Raw genomic sequence first — 17,537 nt, forward strand, 5'->3', positions numbered from 1 at the left:
TAGAAACCAAGGAAAATGGAAACTTCTAGGAACTTATGAGGGTGACTGCTGTACTTGCAGACAGGTAGCTAGCTAGCCTGACTGTCATCAGAATGGCTGAAGCTAGCATCTCAAGAGAACAGTTAGTACAAGGGGACATGTTTAGAAACAGTTCTTTGGAAGCAAGTCCAATATTCGTTGTCAGGGTTGTCAGGGTATCAGCAGTTCAGTGGCAAACACCAAAATGATTCAATAGCTGTAACCCAGTCTTGTTGACACACATGACACATGAACCAGCAAAGGCAGTTCAATCCATAAGAAACCACTGGTGAAGCGGTAGAGAAAGAGGAACACTCCTCCTTTGCTGGTTGGTTTGCAAGCTGGGACAACCACTCTGGAAATCAGTCTGGAGGTTCCTCAGAAAATTGGACATAGTACTACCTGAGGACCCAGCTATAACACTCCTAGGCATATGCCCGAAAGATGCCCCAACATAAAACAAAGGCACATGCTCCACTATTTTCACAGCAGCCTTATAATAGCCAGAAGCTGGAAAGAACCCAGATGTTCAACAGAGGAGTGAATACAGAAAATGTGGTACATCTATACAATGAAGTACTATTCAGCTATCAAAAACAATGACTTCATGAAATTCTTAGGCATATGGATAGAACTAGAAAATACCATCCTGACTGAGGTAGCCCAATCACAAACGAATGCACATGATTTGCCCTCACTGATAAGTGGATATTAGCACAAAATCTCAGAATACTCAAGATACAATTTACAGACCATATGAAGCTCAAGGAGAAAAAAAGACCAAAGTGTGAATGCTTCAGTCCTTCTTAGAAGGGGAAACAAAGTACTCACAGGAAAAAATACGGAGACTAAGTGTGGCGCAGAGACTGAAGGTAAGACTGTGCCACACCTGGGGATCCATCCCACATACAGTGACCAAACACAGACACTGTTGTGAATGCAATGAAGGGCATGCTGACAGGAGTCTGATATAGCTGTCTCCTGAAAGGCTCTGCCAGAGTCTGACAAATACAGAGGCAGATGCTCATAGCTAACCACTGGATTGAGAACTCGGTCCCCAATGGAAGGGTTAGAGAAAGGACTGAAGGAGCTGAAGGGGTTTGCAGCTCCATAGGAAGAACAACAATATCAACCAATCAGATACCTCAGAGTTTCCAAAACACCAACTAAAAAATACACACGGAGAGACCCATGGCTCCAGCTGCATATGTAGCAGAGGATAGCCTTATCTGGCACTGGTGAGAGGGGAGACCTTTGGTCCTATGAAGGATAGATGTCCAAGAGTAGGGGAATGTGAGGGCAGGGGGGCGCAAGTGAGTGAGTAGGGGGCAGCGCCCTCATAAAAGCAGGGTGAAGAGGAATGGAATAGGAGGTTTTCAGAGGAGATACTGGAAAAGGGGATAATATTTGAGATGTAAATAAAGAAAATATCCAATAAAAAATGAAACCACAAAAAAAGATTTATTTCATTAGCCATTCATAATTGAGTAGGTTGACACCATATCAGGCCGGAATTTCCTCCTGATAAGTGAGCCTTGTGTCTAATTAGACAATGGTTCACTATCTCTAAGACATAAGGGTCACTACTTTCAGTATATCTTGCCATGATGTTCACTGGTGTGATTCACAAGCACCACAGCTGAGTAGACTATGAAAGATAGTCCTCAGGGATAAGGCTTTAAGGTCAGCTCTAGATCAAGTCACCTGCATGCCATGTCCAACGCACATTGTACCTCCATCAATGAGGACTTACCCTCAACCTCTGGGAAACTGCCAAGGACAACAGCAACAGCCTGTACTGTTTCAGGAGGGTCTTGGACTCTCTAGAATAATAATCCAAAAAAAAAAAAGGTTTCTTATGCTTGGCAATAAGGTTTTTGCTAGATACTTTATGGTTCTTAGGTAGAGTATTATTACTCCAAGTGGTGCTGCTTAATTGAAAATATACATGCATGCACATGTACATGTATATAAATACACACTATACATATATACATGCATATACATCCTTATATATAGTACATAATTTTAGGTACACACAAAATAACAATTCCTAGTGTCTTTTTCAAGCATCCACAGTGTTATTTATCCCTCTTCCCTCTCTTTCCTTTTGTATTGTTCTCTTTTCCCTCTTCCTAATTAAAGCCCTTTTCTACATTTGCCCCCTGGCCATGTTTATTTCACTTGTGTCACTATTCCTCTCTCTAGAGTGCCTCTTTCCCATGTTACTCTTGTTATGTTTGTCTCTTAGAATTTAACTTTAGTGTCCAAGTACATGTATTTAGAATTGGTGATATCATTTAACATTTTCTTCTAAATCTCTTGTATCAACACAGTGTTGCCTGTGGGTACTTTTTTTTTCATGGTCAGTCTTACCAAGACTTATTTTAAAATAAATACATTTTCTTTATTGATTTTTTAATAAATTCTTATTTTCTGTTTAATTCACTTCTGATCATATATTTCCTTTTTTGATTTGTTTTAAATTTACCTACTTTCCTCTTATTTATTAAATTAGAGAAACAATCAATATTCTATGTTTTTGTTGTTAGCATGAGCAAATAATGTTATAATTTTCATCTGTATAAGAACTTTCACTGCATTTTTGAGTTTTAACATATATTTTATTATTTAGGCTATATTATTCATAGTCTAAATTACTTTAAAACATGAATTATTAGAAGTATATTCTGTAATATTCAAACACACAGGAAAGAAAAATATCACTTATTGCTATCATTTATAAAAATATCATTTAAAATAATTTTCCCTGATATTTGTTGACACTATATCTACATCTTCTCCAGCATGACTAATTTGAACAATTATTATAAGTGCTTTAAATGTCTTTGGTGACTTAATAATGGGAGGCAGGAATTTAAATATACCTCTCAGATAAACAATTTCATATGCGCTACATAAGTTTTCCCTGCTTTTGCGGCTTTGTTTGTATGCTTAACCCACTCATAATCCAAAGAGTTTCCCATTGTGCTGAATGACAGTTTCCATAGCTTTACCACCGTTGACATCTACTATATTGAGAAGATGTTTACAACTGCCTTTCCCTGCCTTTTTAGTATTATTGGATAAGCACAATCAAATCATTTAGGCGTAAGGTGTACTTTTCTCTCATCTAAGTAGATAAGCCTAAGTTATTTTTGTCTTATTTATTTGTCTGATTTTTATTTTCATGTATCCTTCATTCTTTTTCTCCTGATATTTTTCTGTGAATTTATTTCAAATAACTTATGATTGGAAGTCTACAATTTATCTGAAAAAATTTGTCTTTGTAAGTTTATGGTGATTGTCGACATATTTGGACTTGATTCTACTTTTTACTATGCAATTGTGTTTGCCCAAACTATTTTATTTTTTCATGGTAAGGAATAAATTGACTTTTTGTTCATTTTCCTCCATTTTTGTCACATTTATTTAAAACACATAATTCTACATTGTTTTATGGTAATCCTTCATCTTTAACTTGAAAAGATCCAAAGATCCAAAAAATAAACATTCATTGAAATTCATTTCATTAAATTCATTTCAACAGTCCTTGAAAACTTTAGTTTTAATATTTTATAGCTTTATTTTTAAAATTTTAATTAAAATATAATTATATCATGGTATCATGTCTCTCCTTACCTTTCTACTCTTCTATTCTTACCATGGTTCTCCTTCTTAAATTCCTGACCATTTTTCCTTTGTGAACACACGCACAGACACACACACACACACACACACACACACACACACATATACACACACATACACACATAGACACACACACATGCACACACACACACACACACACACACACACACTTATTATTATTATTTCAGGGATGACCTCTTCTTCCTGGATAACCAATTAGGGGCTTCATCCATGGAAGAAACTCATTTTCTTTCACTCTTTCAACAGTAATTATTTGAAAGTTCTTTGTAGTTCTCTGAGAATGAAGCCCTGTGATATTTCCCTCCTTCCTCTCTAGGATGTTCTTAGACATCATTGTTAGGGACTTGTTTAAGGCAGCCATGTTGTTCCTCTGACATTTCCAGGAGACACAATGTCATAGAAGACTTTCTGTCCCTTGGGCTTTAATAATTGTACCAGCCTTTCCCTTGGGAGCTTCCTGAGCCTTAGGAGCAGGACTTGTATTGAAGATGTATCCACTGGGTCTGGGCACCCCATCCTCAGTTGATCTTCGTATTTTTAAGCAGTGGTAGTTTTCAGTAATTGTGTTGTCTATGGCAAAGAGAAGCTTCTTTGCTGAGGGATGAAAACTGCCTTTAGCTGTGGATATAAGCAATAGTTTTTGGTGAATTTAGAAATTATGCTTATAGAAAAGTAATGGTATTTGATTTTCCTCTAAAACCTATAACTTCACAAGCCCCAGGTAGTTGGCTACATTTCCAAAACAAAGCATAATTTCCCTTCTGTTGAATGTGTTGTAAATTAAATCAAATAGCTGTCATTGTATTTTAAATGTGCTAATTTTAATTATAAAATTAATATATAAAATATAAAAAGAATATAACTTTTGTATTTTCCTATTATAATATATTTTTAAAATTATTTTTCTCATACAATACATCCTGACTGCTGCCTCCACTTCATTCCTCTCAGCCTGCTTCCCCCGTCAACTCCCTTCTTTCCAACTGCTCCTTTGTTTCCCTTCAGAAGAGAACAGGATTCCTAGTAATGTTGACCAAACCTGGCATAACAAGATGTACTAAGACTAGACATCAATAGGAAGAAAAGGGTCCCAAGAGCAGGCAAAAGAGTCAGAGATAATACCTCTCCCCTGTTAGGACTCCCACAAACACTCCAAGCTAAACTACTTCGGCATGTATACAGAGGACCTAGTGTAGACCCATGCAGACTCCATGATTGTTACGCCTGTCTCTGTAAGCCTCTATGAGTTCTGCTTAGTTAATTCTGTGGGTCGTGTTCTTATGGTATCCTGGATCCCTCTGGCTACTACAATTCTTCCTCTCTTCTATGGGGTTTTGATCTGCCCGTAGTGTTTAGGTGTGGCTCTTTGCATCTGCTCTCACCAACGGCTGGAGGAAGCCTCTCTAATGTTGACTGACCCCAGACCAATCTGAGTATAGGAGAATATCACCATCACCATCATCATTACCACCACCACCACCACTATTTCTATTACTACTACTATTACTTCTACTACTACTACTACTACTACTACTACTACTACTACTACTATTTTTTTTATTATTATTATTATTATTATTATTATTATAGAACACGATTCTACTTTAGGTTTTTGAGTCATCCAGTTTCCTGTTCTTGACCATGCAGGCAGAGTTAAGCATGGACTCCTCTTTATCTTGTGGCTTGGGCCTCAAGTAAGACCAGACGCTGGTTGACTATGCTCACAAGCTCTGAGCCCCAGCAGATCTTGTAGGCAAGACAGATGAAAGCTGAAGAATTTTTGGCTGTGTTGATGTTCCAGTTCCACAACTGTGAACCTGGCCAGGTTATTAATGATGGCCAGTTCAGGCTCTGTATGTATCCAACATTTTAGGAGTCCTTCATAGGTTCCAGGATGTTTCTTTCTACTGTACTAGATTCCATATTACCCTTTAAGTGCCTTCCTATTCCAGTCATCTCTCCAGGTACTCTTGCTGTCTCTCCCTTTCTACTTGATCTCCCCTGTTCCCACTGCCAACCTGCCCCCAGTTCCCTTGGAAAAGCTATTCTATTTCCTCTTCTCAGGGAGATCCATATATTCCTTGTAGAGCCCTTCTGGGTATTTAGCATCTCTGCATATCTAGATGGTAGTTTGATTATCCTTAAGAGTTAATAGCCGCTTATAAATGAATACACAGGATGTTTGTCTTCCCGGGACTGAGTTGCCATGCTCAGAATGATTTTTTTTCTAGCTCCATCTATTTGCTTGCAAATTTCATGATATTATTGTTGTTAACAGCTGAGTAATAGTTCATTGTGTAACTGTACCACATTTTCTCCATCAATTCTTCAGTTGAGGGACATTCTGACTATTATGAATAAAGCTGCAATGAACATAGTTGAGTAAGTGTCCTTGTGGAAGAGTGGAGTGTCTTTTGGGCATATGTCCCAGAGTGGTATAGCTGGGTATTAAGGTAGATCAATTTCCACTTTTCTAAGGAACAGCCATATTGATTTTCATAGTGGCTATTCAAGTTAGCTCTCCCGCCAGCAATGGAGGAGTGTTCCCCTGGCTTTACATCCTCACCAGGATGAGCTGTCATTTGTGTTATTGATCTTAGTAAATTTGACAGTTGTAAGGTGGAATCTCAAAGTAGTTTTGATTTGAATTTCCTTGATAACAATGGATGTTGAAAACTTCTCTATGTGTTTCTAAACCTTTTGAGATCCCCTTGCTGAGAAACTTTAGTTTAGATCTTTATCCATTTTTTAAACTGGATTGTTAGATTTGTTGATACCTGGTTTCTTGAGTTTTTAATGTACTTTGGATGTTAGACCTCTATCAGATGTGGGGTTGTTGAAGTTTTTTTTTCTCATTCTGTGGGCTGCTTCATTGTCTGACTGCCAGTGTTCTTTACTTTACAGAAACTTCATAGTTGTCATAATGTCACACTTACTAATTATTGATCTTAGAGCCTGTGTTATTGGTGGTCTATTTAGAAAATTGTCTCTTGTACCAATGTGCTCATGGCTGTCTCTCATTTTCTCTTCTATCATGTTCAGTATATCTGCCTTATTGTTGGAAGTCTTTGACTTGACTTGGACTTGAGTTTTGTTCAGAGTGATGTATGTGGATCTATTTGCATTCTTCTAATGCAGACATGCAGTTTGTCTAACATCATTGCTTTCTTTTTTCTAGTATTTATTTCTGACTTTTTAATTAAGAATCATACATTCATGGGTAGATGGATTTATGTCTGGGTCTTCTTCAATTCCATTGGTCCGTTTCTCTGTTTTTATGCCAATACCAATACCATTTCTATAGCTCTGCAGTACAGCTTGAAATCAGGGGTAGTGATACCTTTGGAAGAGCTTTTATTGTTCACTATTATTTTAGCAAACTTGAGTTTTCATTTTTCCATATGAAGTTGAGAGTTGTCATAAAGGCCTATATTGGAATTTTGATGGAGAGTGCATTGAATATGTAGATTGCTTTTGGTAGGATGGCAGTTTTTATTATATTAATTTTACTGATCCATGAGAATGGGAGATCTTTCCATCTTATATTTTCTTCAAAGACTTTAAGTTTCTTATCACACAAGTCTTTTACTTTCTTTGTTAGAGTTATTCAAAGATACTTCATATTATTTAAGGCTATTTTGAAAGGTATTGTTTGTGTGATTTCTTCCTCAGTCTGTATGGCATTTGTAATACGAAGGCTACTGATTTTTTTAAATCAATCTTGAATACAGATACTTTGCTGAAAGTTTTTCTCAGCTGTAGGGATTTCCTGGTAAAATTTTTGTGGTTGCTTATTTATACTATCATGCCATCTGAACATAATGATACTCTAATTTATTCCTTTCCATTTTCTATCCCCTTTTTCTCCTTCAGCTGTCTTATTGTTCTAGGTAAAACTTCAAATACTATATTGATTAGATATGACAAGAATGGACAACCCTGTCTTATTCCTGATTTTAATGGAATTGCTTTTAGTTTCTCTCCATTTAATTTGATGTTGGCTATAGGTTTGCTGTACATTGCCTTTATTATGTCCAGGTATGTCACTTGTATCCCTGATATCAGTAAGACTTTTAACATAAAAGGATGACGGATTTTGTCAAAAGCTTTTTTGGCATCTAGTCAGATGATCATGTGGTTTTTTTTTCTTTCATTTTGTTTATATTGTGGGTTATGTTGACAGATATCCCCAGTTTGAACCATCCATGTAACTCTGGGATGAAGACTACTTGATCTTGTTGGATGGTCTTTATGATATGTTATGGGACTCGGATTGTGAGTATTTCATCGTATCTTTTTTATGTTCAAAAGAGGAAGTGCTTTGGAACATTTTTCTTTGTTGAATCATTGTGTAGTTTGGGTATCAGTGTTACTGTGGCCTCATAAAATGAATGGAGTAGTGTTTCTTACGTTTATGGTTTTTTTGGAATAATTTGAGGAATATTGACATGAACTTTTCTTTGAAATTCTGGTAGAGTGCTGTGCTCTGGTACCGAGTTGGTTTTTGGGTGGTGATTTTTAATGACTGCTTTTATCTCCTTAGGCATTATAGGTCTATTTAAGTTGATTATCTGATCTTTAACTTTGGTAAGTGACATGTATGAAGAAAATTACTATCCATTTCTTTTAGATTTTCCAATTTTTGTGGGGGTAGTTTATTTTAACAAATACCCTAATGATTCTTTGAATTTCCTTTGTGTCTGTTGAAATGACTCCTTTTTTTTTCTGATTTTGTATTTTGGACATTCTTTTTCTGTCTTCTAGTTAGTTTGAATAAGTGTTTTCCTACTTTGATTTTTAACCCTTAGTTTCATTGATTCTTTGCATTCTTCTCTTTTTTTCTGTTGTGTTATTTCAGCCTTCAGTTTGATTTTTTCCTGCCATCTACTCCTCTTGGGTATGTTTTCTTCTTTTTATCCTAGAGATTGCAGATGTGCTGTTAAGTTGTTATTATGAGATCTCTCCAGTTTCTATATGAATGTACTTAGTACTATCAACTTTCTTCTTCGCAGTTCTTTCATTGTGTCCCATAAGTTTGGGATGCATTTTCATTGAATTCTAGAAAGTCTTTAATCTCTTTATTTCTGCATTGACTCAGTAATCATTTGGTAGAGAGATGTTCAGTTTCCATAAGTTAGAACGCTTCCTGTTGTTTCTGTTTTTGAAACCCAACTTTAATGTATGGTAGTCTGATAGGATATGGGAGTTTTTTCAATTATCTTGTATCAGTTGAGCCTTGCTTTGTGACAAAGTATGTGGTCAATTTTGGAGAAAAAGATATATTAGTGTGTGTGTGTGTGTGTGTGTGTGTGTGTGTGTGTGTGTGTGTGCGCGCGCGCGCAATGTTTTGTTGGTATCAGTTAGTTATATTTGGTTTATAATCCCAGTTAACTCCAGAATTTCTTTGTTTAGTTTTTGGCTGGGTGACCTCTTTGTTGATAGGAGTGGGGTTTGACATTTTCCATCATCAGTGTGCAATTTAACAGCATGATTTAAACTTTAACAGTGTTTCTTTTACAAATGGTGATATGCTCTTTAATTTGGGGAATAGATCTTAAGAATTGAAAGGTAACCTTGATAGAATTTTCTTTGATGAGTATGAAATGCCCTTCTTCATCTTTCTTGGGTTAATTTTGTTTTGAAATCTATTTTGTTGGATATTAGAATGGCTACACCAGCTTGATTCTTATGTGCATTTGTTTGGAAAATCTTTTTCTACCTCTGTACTCTGAAATTATTACCATCTTTGATGCTGAGGTGTGTTTCTTGCATGCAAGAGAAAGTTGTATCCTGTTTGCTCATCTATTCTGTTAATCTATGCAAATATTTCCTTTAGAAGGCTTTTGTGTTCACATTTCTTGTAGGCTATTTCTCCAAATTTTTAATTATACATTTTCTCATTTTCCCTCTGATAACTCTTGAAACAGATTATATGAAGAAAAGTGTAGCAGGTATCTGGTCAAATTGTTTACATTCTAAGGTCAAAGATGATCTTGATTTAAATAGATTGACAAACTTGGAGGCAGTGAAACACTTATCATCTCTAACTATATTTCAGGATCAGTTCAATATTTCCTGATTGGATGTGGAGAGAAAGAGGAGTCAAGTTTGAAAAGAAGTCAAGGGTCCTAGAAAAGGGAACTATCGATCTACTATTAGTATAGGAAAAGGAACTATAGATGGCATAAATTTTGGATAATGAATAAGATTTCAGTTGAGTTGTCTTCATGGCATCCCTGGTAGACAACAAACAGAAGCTTGGATATGTAAAGTTGAAGTTCAAGACAGAAATCTGTACCTGTCTGTTACTTGTCGATTGTATTTAAAATAACAAAACTGGACAAAATCTTGAAAGACGTTAAGTACGTAGTATTGCGGTTGGTTCACACTTGCAGTCTCAGCACACAGGAGGTGGACGTCCAGGATCATCCTGAGCTTTAGACATCTTTTCCATCTCAAAGAAATAAAACAAAACGAGAACCAGGTTTTTTTTTTAAACAAAAGATCAAGAACTGAGTCTTGTAATATTTGAAAAAAAATGTTAGTGAAATCAGTGAAGGGCATAGAGAAGTGTTTGCACTGAGGTTGGAGGAAAAGCATGGCAACTATGGTCCCATTGGATTCAAGTGAGAGAAATATACAAAGGGAAATGGCTAAACTCTGTGTCATGTGTTGCTAAGTTAAACCTATGGGCAATAAAAGAGTAAGTATTGATCTTTTTCCTTAAAGAATGCCATTATATTTTTAATACATCTGAGATAGCATTTGATAGTGTTAATTTGGAATTGAAGTAGACAAACACACTTAATTTATCTTAGAACTATTTATGTCTAAATTGTTTGAAACATAGACTATTAGCACATATTCACCCTGAATCTTAACACTGTTCCGTGTCATGCTCTGTGCATGCACACACTATGCAATGACTAAATCCAGATGTTCCTTTTCTATCCCCATTTTCATTCTTCCCAGGCTTAAGTCATAGCATTTCGATTTAAGGTAAACTATTTCAGCCCCTTATGTGCTATGATTAGAGTCCTGGCTTCTGCTGAGCACTGGTTTCTTTGACGATAACTTTTAGTGATCTCGTCTTGGGAAACTTTCGTTTAAGAGTGGCAGTGAGTAGTCAGCCATTTGGATTTGGTTTAAATGTTTGAAAATAACTGGAACTTTCAGGGAAACTGTTCTTAAAATGAGAGGCCAAATTGGAAATTTTCTTCTAGTTTTTGCAAGATAGATTGGCTGTAAGAGGGTGTTTGGAATGGAGACAACTGTTCTGAGATATCCAGTAGCCACTAGCTATAAATGCATCCTGAGAAAATTGAAAAGTTAATATTTTGAAATGGGGTATGCTTTAGGTATAAACTACATATCAGGTGTCACAAATTTTTACCAAAAAGTGAAATATCTCAATCCTTTTTATATTATCTATGTTAAATTGACTACTGTGGATATGTGATAGCAAGAGTTTTTAGATGTATATAGATACTGGGATATTGAAAGTTTTATCATAGTTCACTTGTATTTTTCACAGACAATTGTTTGTCTGGGCAATCATCTCATAGATGACAATTCATCCTTCATGTATTTTCTCTAGATTTAGGATTACCTGAAATGCAAAGCACCGGGAGTATCTGTGTGAGCATTTCAGAGCTTGAACTGAGGCAGGGAGGACCCACTCTGAATATGAGTGGCACTGTGCTCCGTGCACGGGGATCCCAGATTGAAAATAAAGGGAGAAAGGAAAGGAAGCAAACTGCACACCAGCAAACTCCTTCCTCTGCTTCTTCAAAGTGAATAGAACTCACCAGACACTTCGTGAATGTCTCACATTTCCCTGCCACGGCTGTCTCTCTTCCTTCAAACCCTGAACCAAAATCAGGTCTTCCTTAAGTGGCTTTTGTCAGACATTTTGCTGTCCAATGAGAAAAATAACTAATGCATCACTTGGTGAGCACCTGATGTAGGGCATGCAGTTCAGAGCAGAAAACTTGTATACATTTTCATGGTTCTGGATTTGGACTCCATTTCTACCTTAATGAACAAAAATTAACCAAGCGACCATGTCGTGTCCATTGCAGGAGAGACCAAAAAGTGAGGAATCCACATACATTCCAAATATGGATATTCAGGGTTCTATCTAATGTCTTTTTTTTTTCGGACGGTTAAGGATAATAAAACAAAAACCATGAAGATAGTGAAAATATTTGCATAAAATGAATAACTCAAAATCAAAGGTGGAAAGGTCTTCTTTTAAAGCTTGCAAACAAAATGCTATGGAGAGTATAATGCATTTTCTCTTGCCTCTCTCAGAATGTAATTGAGCTTCAGAATAGTGTTAATTGCTATGAAATTGCATATGTTTAGCTCATTTTAGTATATGAATGCATACATGTATAACAGCTGACAGCTTTTCAAATATTTTATTATTAATATTTGAAATTTTATTGCATGACACTTAAAGTTTGAAAGCAATATAAATTTTGCTAGAATTTCCTTAATCTGGGCATTATCTAATTGTCTGCAGACATTTGATGAATGCCCGTTAAAGATACGGTTTCATCACTTATCCAATAACTCGATAATTTCATAAGGAGGAAAGGACGCAGCTGTGTTTTGGTCTCATCAAATGTATATTTTATTCAAATATTTTGAGCCAAACGAAGTCTAACGTTCATTTGGTAGAGGATATTTCAGTTTCAGATTCAAGCCTATGTGTATTTAGGAAGAAACTTGACCCATAAATTCATGCTTTACACTTAATTCATCAAAAGTTTTTGTTATATAAGCAGAGTCTGATACTCTAAAAGCTGCATAAACTATCTAGAGAAGTCTCGATCTTCCGCATGAGAATGGTCTGACATTCTGGGAACTTTGAAAACTGTCTAAGGAGACTTAATTTTCTTTTATCCTTTATCATAAACTCACATTTGTACAGCCAACACAGCTTGAAAATATTTGTGAAAATGCTAAACTACATTTTTTTTTTGCTCTGTCTAGTATGCTTTCACTAGGTATTGTAAAAATAATTTGGAAGACTGGGTTATTATTGTTTACAAAAATTACTAGGCCTTCTGAGATTAGCTTCTTGTTTAAGTAGATCTGAAAGCCTCAAGTCCTTTGGAGCACTTCCACTGTGAAGTGATGATAATAGTGGATTAGTTTCTTTGCTTTTGTTGACTGTGTTAAGTAGTGTCCATGACCTTATCTAGAGTCTGCAGTGACCTGTACAACAACAATCAGCTTTACCCAGTAAACTTGATAGAGGATAGCAAGGGATCCCTTTTAGTTTTATCATTTTATTTTGTTAAATTATTTTATTTAATTACATCCCAAATGTTGCCCCTCCTTCCAGTCCCCTTCCCAGACTTCTTCACCCCATCCGCCCTCCACTTCCTTCTGAGACCCCCACCCCCACCCCACCTCACTTTGGGTATCCCCTTTCCCTGGGCCATCAGATCTCCACAGGATTAGGCACATCCTCTTCCTGAGGCCAGACACCGCAGCCCTCTGCTACATATGTGCGAGGATGGATGTGGGGCTTGGCCCAGCCCAACTATCACTGACTGGTAGTTTAGGCTCTGGAGCTCTGAAGGGTGCAGGTGAGTTGATACTGTTGTTCTTCCTGTGGGGTTGCAATCCCCTTCACTTAAGACTGCAAATCTTAATGCTATGAGCTGGAGGATTTTCCCTGACCCTGAATTAAACGGGTTTTCCCTTTCGTATTTCTCCTTAGGCTTTTCTGCTCATAAGAAGTTACTCTTACAGAGCTTCCGTAACCGGCATACCTGCCCTTCACTTACTGTGTGCTTAGAATTAATAGTGTGATAGAAAGACGATGAAAGATTCCATAACAAGCATCTCAGTGTGAAGAAACAGGAAATAAGTAACTTGAGGGAACTTCCCCTAAGTTTTAAACTGAGGGTAAGTTGTCTTCACAACTGCCAGCGATCTCTAGAAAAGAACATACTTAGCCGAAATTTCTAGTGCATGGTGCGTGTCTTAGTTACTATGTCAGAAGACGTAGAGGCTGCATATTCATAGGAAAACAACCACTCACCAGTCTCTTTTATAGCCTATGAATTATGTGCTGAAGTGTCGAATGAAGAGCATGGGTTATCGTCCTCAAGCTTTCACCACAATTCATTGCAAACTCAGGTAATTCCTAAATTATACTATTATTCGTTGAAAATGTGCCCAGAGCCGTATGCATTGTATTTCTTAAATTAAAGAATAAATAATAGTGAGATCTTCAAAGTGACCAGATGTCACAGTTTTTATTCTATATTTATCAGCAGGCTGACAACTGCTCCACCTTTATGAGCCCGAGTAGAATACCAGCCTGGGTTTTAGTGATGGTTCACTGACAGGATTGCGCATGCTTACGGCTTTTGTGAAGCCGTGAGAAATGGTCTGTGGTTTTGCTGTCAAAAATAAATGGCTCATTCCCATGATCGGTTTTTGATGCTGTCAGTAGCCAGATTGCTTTCCCGTGTACAGAGTGGAATACATCACGTGGTTCCACTTGCTCTCTTCTTCGGATCGAGATCCTGGTTGTTTACTCCATATTCAGCACTCAAGGCAAACAGGGTGGCTCTTCCCCTTTTACTTCAGTTTGATCCAACTTGGATTCACTTCCGTAGTAGGTAAGCCAGTTGCAGGTCTTTGTGTTACAAACCATTTGCGTTTGCCTGCTTTCACTTGAGTATAAGCAGTGATACGCACCCCAAGGGTTCATGAATAGCCCTAAGTGGGAACTGGCCCGTTCTCTCAGGCACCCGAGCCTATGTGTACGAAGAGAGGCAAGGAGTCCAGGAGTCATTGGTTGTGAGCAGTCTTGGTGCAGCTTTTCTTGTGAGGTCGTCCTTTCTGTGTGCCATTTTGGTTTTCAGTTGGGTGCTACCCCAGTACAGGAAGTGCTGAGCGAAGGCTAACCTTTCCACTCAATTCAGCCAAAGGGGCAACTTTGCCTGGGCGGATGGCAATGTGCACTGGCGTGTGGAATCTCTTTCCATGTCAGTGGGCATCGTGGGCTGTGCGGGAGCAGGTTCAGAGAGATTAGAAAATTCAATGTGAAGTAATGCGTTGTGCCCGGTTAGCTTATGAGCTGTCTCTGAGAGAAGAATTAGCCATCATGTTGAGTAAAACATCAGGCAGAAAAGGAATTTAAAAAATGACCACATCGTACAGCCTTGTCTGCCAATACTCAGCTACATGTTTCCCTGGACTCAGCTCTGTTACAGAAAACAACGGTTTCCTCTGATAACACTTCTGGATCAATTTCTCAGACTCTGTCTCGGCAAGATCTACACTTTAGAGTGCTATACCAAAGCCGAGAACCTGCTGAAAATATCTGAAAAGCCCAGTAAGAGGGAGGTCACTTTGTGTAGTCCAGCTTCACCGAATTTTGTTTGATCATGGAACATCCTGTGGCTTAAATGCTTCAGGCCATTGTTTAAATAATTTCCACAGTTCCGCTTTTCTGAATTTTATGGATATTTATCTATCGCTCGTGAGTGCCAGCAACACTTAGTGCATATTTTATCATTTAAAAATTTTACTTATTTTTAAATGTCTTTTGCATCAAAAATTAATGAAAATGGTCCTGAGATTTAAACAAAACTGTAGTTTTTCAATCCTATAATTATATTCTTTTCCCTCATAAACTTTATTTCTAATATTTTTCAATTTTCACTTAACTTTTTTCAAATGGATATTCCTTACACTCACTAATTTTGCCACTTAATCCTTGAGTAGAAAGAAGTCCAGTGAATGGCCTTTAAGTCCAGAGCTGAAAGTTGAAATTTATTCTTCCTTTGCTCACCTTGCTGGATTTTATTTTATGCAAGTGATTAGTGTTGTTCGACAGTAAAACAAAGCAAGATGATTTCTACTTAGCTCTCCAAACAAATCAGATGGAGTCTTGGGCTGTGTGTAAAGTTCATAGTGGACAAGGTGAGGTTAGGAAAGATTTGAGGAGTTAATGACATAGTATGTGGTATAAAAGGTGCCACCAAATCACAGGATTCCCTGTAGTTACATGGTAAGAACAAGAAAAACATTTAGACATATAAATCATACCAGATGCCCTATAACTGTGTTACCTTAAAATGCTGCCAGCAAAAACTTGGCTGCCACCATGCTGTGGTAGGCTCACCATTAAAGGCTTGTCTGCTTGCCAAATCAGTTTTGACACAGTGATTCCTCCAGTGCTGTAAGGTTGCGACCAGGCTTTTCACCACTACACACCTGCTGTCCAAAGCAATAGATGATGAACAGACAAAGAATACTTAGTTAGGCCCTCCTTTGTGCTTCAGAAAATGCTTGTTTTCAACTTGAGGGTGAAAAGCTGCCCAATTTGCCCCTTAAATTGTACTTACAGAGAGTCTTAGTTCTAAACTTACCCTAGTTCCCCAAATCCCAATAATACCAATAACTCTTTGTTGAGGAATCACTATCTCTTGGATCACATGCTGACAGTTTCCTATCTATTTTATTCTGTAATTTCAAGGGCATATAGAGGTTGCTTTACAGATAATAAGAACTAAGGCTAAAAATAGCCCATAGGAACAACAATACCAACCAATCAGAGCTCCCAGGGACTAAACCACCATCCAAAGAGTACACATGGACAGACCCTTAGCTCCAGCTGCATGTATAGCAGAGGATGGCCTTGCTGGGCATCAATGGGAAGAGAGGCCCTTGGTCCTGCCAAGGCTTGATGCCCCAATGTAGGGGAATGTCAGGGTGGGGAGGTGGGAAGGGGTGGGTGGATGGGTGGAAGAGCACCCTCATAGAAGTGGGGGGAGGATGAGATGGGGGTTTATGGATGGGAAACCAGGAAAGGGGATAACATTTAAATGTAAATAAAAAAATCCAATACAAAAATAGCAAGAAACAGGTATCATCAGATTGGGGCACTCACAATAACCAGAAACAAAATGGAGAAGTCGAGGCTGTTGGTATGGCTCTCTCTCCATGGCTGAGATCCCTGGGCCTGAGCTACCAGCCTCTGCCTCACACCAGACCCTTTTATACTCTGGGATAAACAGTCGCAATCTCTGTTGGAAATGGTTTGCCTTCTCTTCTCAAGAACACTTTATTTTTTAGCCCTTGGGTATTTTTAACTGTTCCCCTCTCTCCCTATCACAGAGTTAGGGGGTCCAGCCTACCCCTAGAGAAGAGGCCTTGGAGGACACTTGACAGAGATGTGCTTGGGTCTGAAGTAGCCCCACTTTCACATCTAACCTCCCAGTGAATCAAACATCACATGAAATTTGTCAGCATTGTAGGGAGCTGCGACGTGCCTCGCCTCAAAGATGGCGCTGGTTTCTGCCTTCCTCCCTCCCAACGGTGAGCGCTACTTGTAGTAAACAAGTCCTTATTTGCCTATGCCTGCCTGGCCTGCTAGCTTCTGCATAGTGACAGCCTATCTGCATGACCCACGTGGCTTGCTAGGATTGGCCAGTGCTAGCTATTTAAGTGTGGTGCGGGGGTTCCCTGGGGTCAGAAGATTTTATCAAGGTTCCTGAGTAAAACTGCTTGAAGAAGATCTCCTCTGGTCTTGTCTTCCTTGCTGGTCGAGGTTGGGTGCGACAAGCATAATATACACTACATGTAGAACAAGCTGTTCCATTAATAAGCCTGACAGTATTTGTATCTGTTAAAATCTTCAGAGGAACAGAACCAGTAGCATGTACATGTATGTGCTTGTATGCATTCATTCCCTAATAAACAAATGTAGGTATATACATAACACTTTAAAAAATACCTTTATACTTATATACAATCAGTTTTTATGTATAAGATGGATATATTGTGGGGCTGGCATTCTTAAATCTGCTAGA

At 37.9% G+C, this 17,537-nt stretch overlaps 1 long non-coding RNA gene across 4 annotated transcripts in view; it reads right to left on the reverse strand.

Annotated features, from left to right (window-relative positions):
• Positions 1 to 17,042, reverse strand: part of LOC103693926 (uncharacterized) — a 42,964-nt gene extending 25,922 nt beyond the window's left edge. The window contains exons 1-4 of one of the 4 annotated variants that reach the window (XR_005494860.2): positions 16,863 to 17,042; positions 15,795 to 15,942; positions 9,989 to 10,144; positions 3,662 to 4,308 (exon numbers count right to left, since the gene is read on the reverse strand). This is a non-coding gene — a long non-coding RNA (uncharacterized LOC103693926). Of the gene's footprint in view, positions 1 to 1,771; positions 1,893 to 3,661; positions 4,309 to 9,988; positions 10,145 to 15,794; positions 15,943 to 16,862 lie in introns of those variants that run through there. The other 3 variants (XR_010058375.1, XR_010058374.1, XR_010058376.1) reach the window with 3 other exon arrangements.
• Positions 17,043 to 17,537: the final 495 nt, after the last annotated feature.

The sequence above is a fragment of the Rattus norvegicus genome, chromosome 16 (genome assembly GCF_036323735.1).
Source record: "Rattus norvegicus strain BN/NHsdMcwi chromosome 16, GRCr8, whole genome shotgun sequence".
NCBI lineage: Eukaryota > Metazoa > Chordata > Mammalia > Rodentia > Muridae > Rattus > Rattus norvegicus.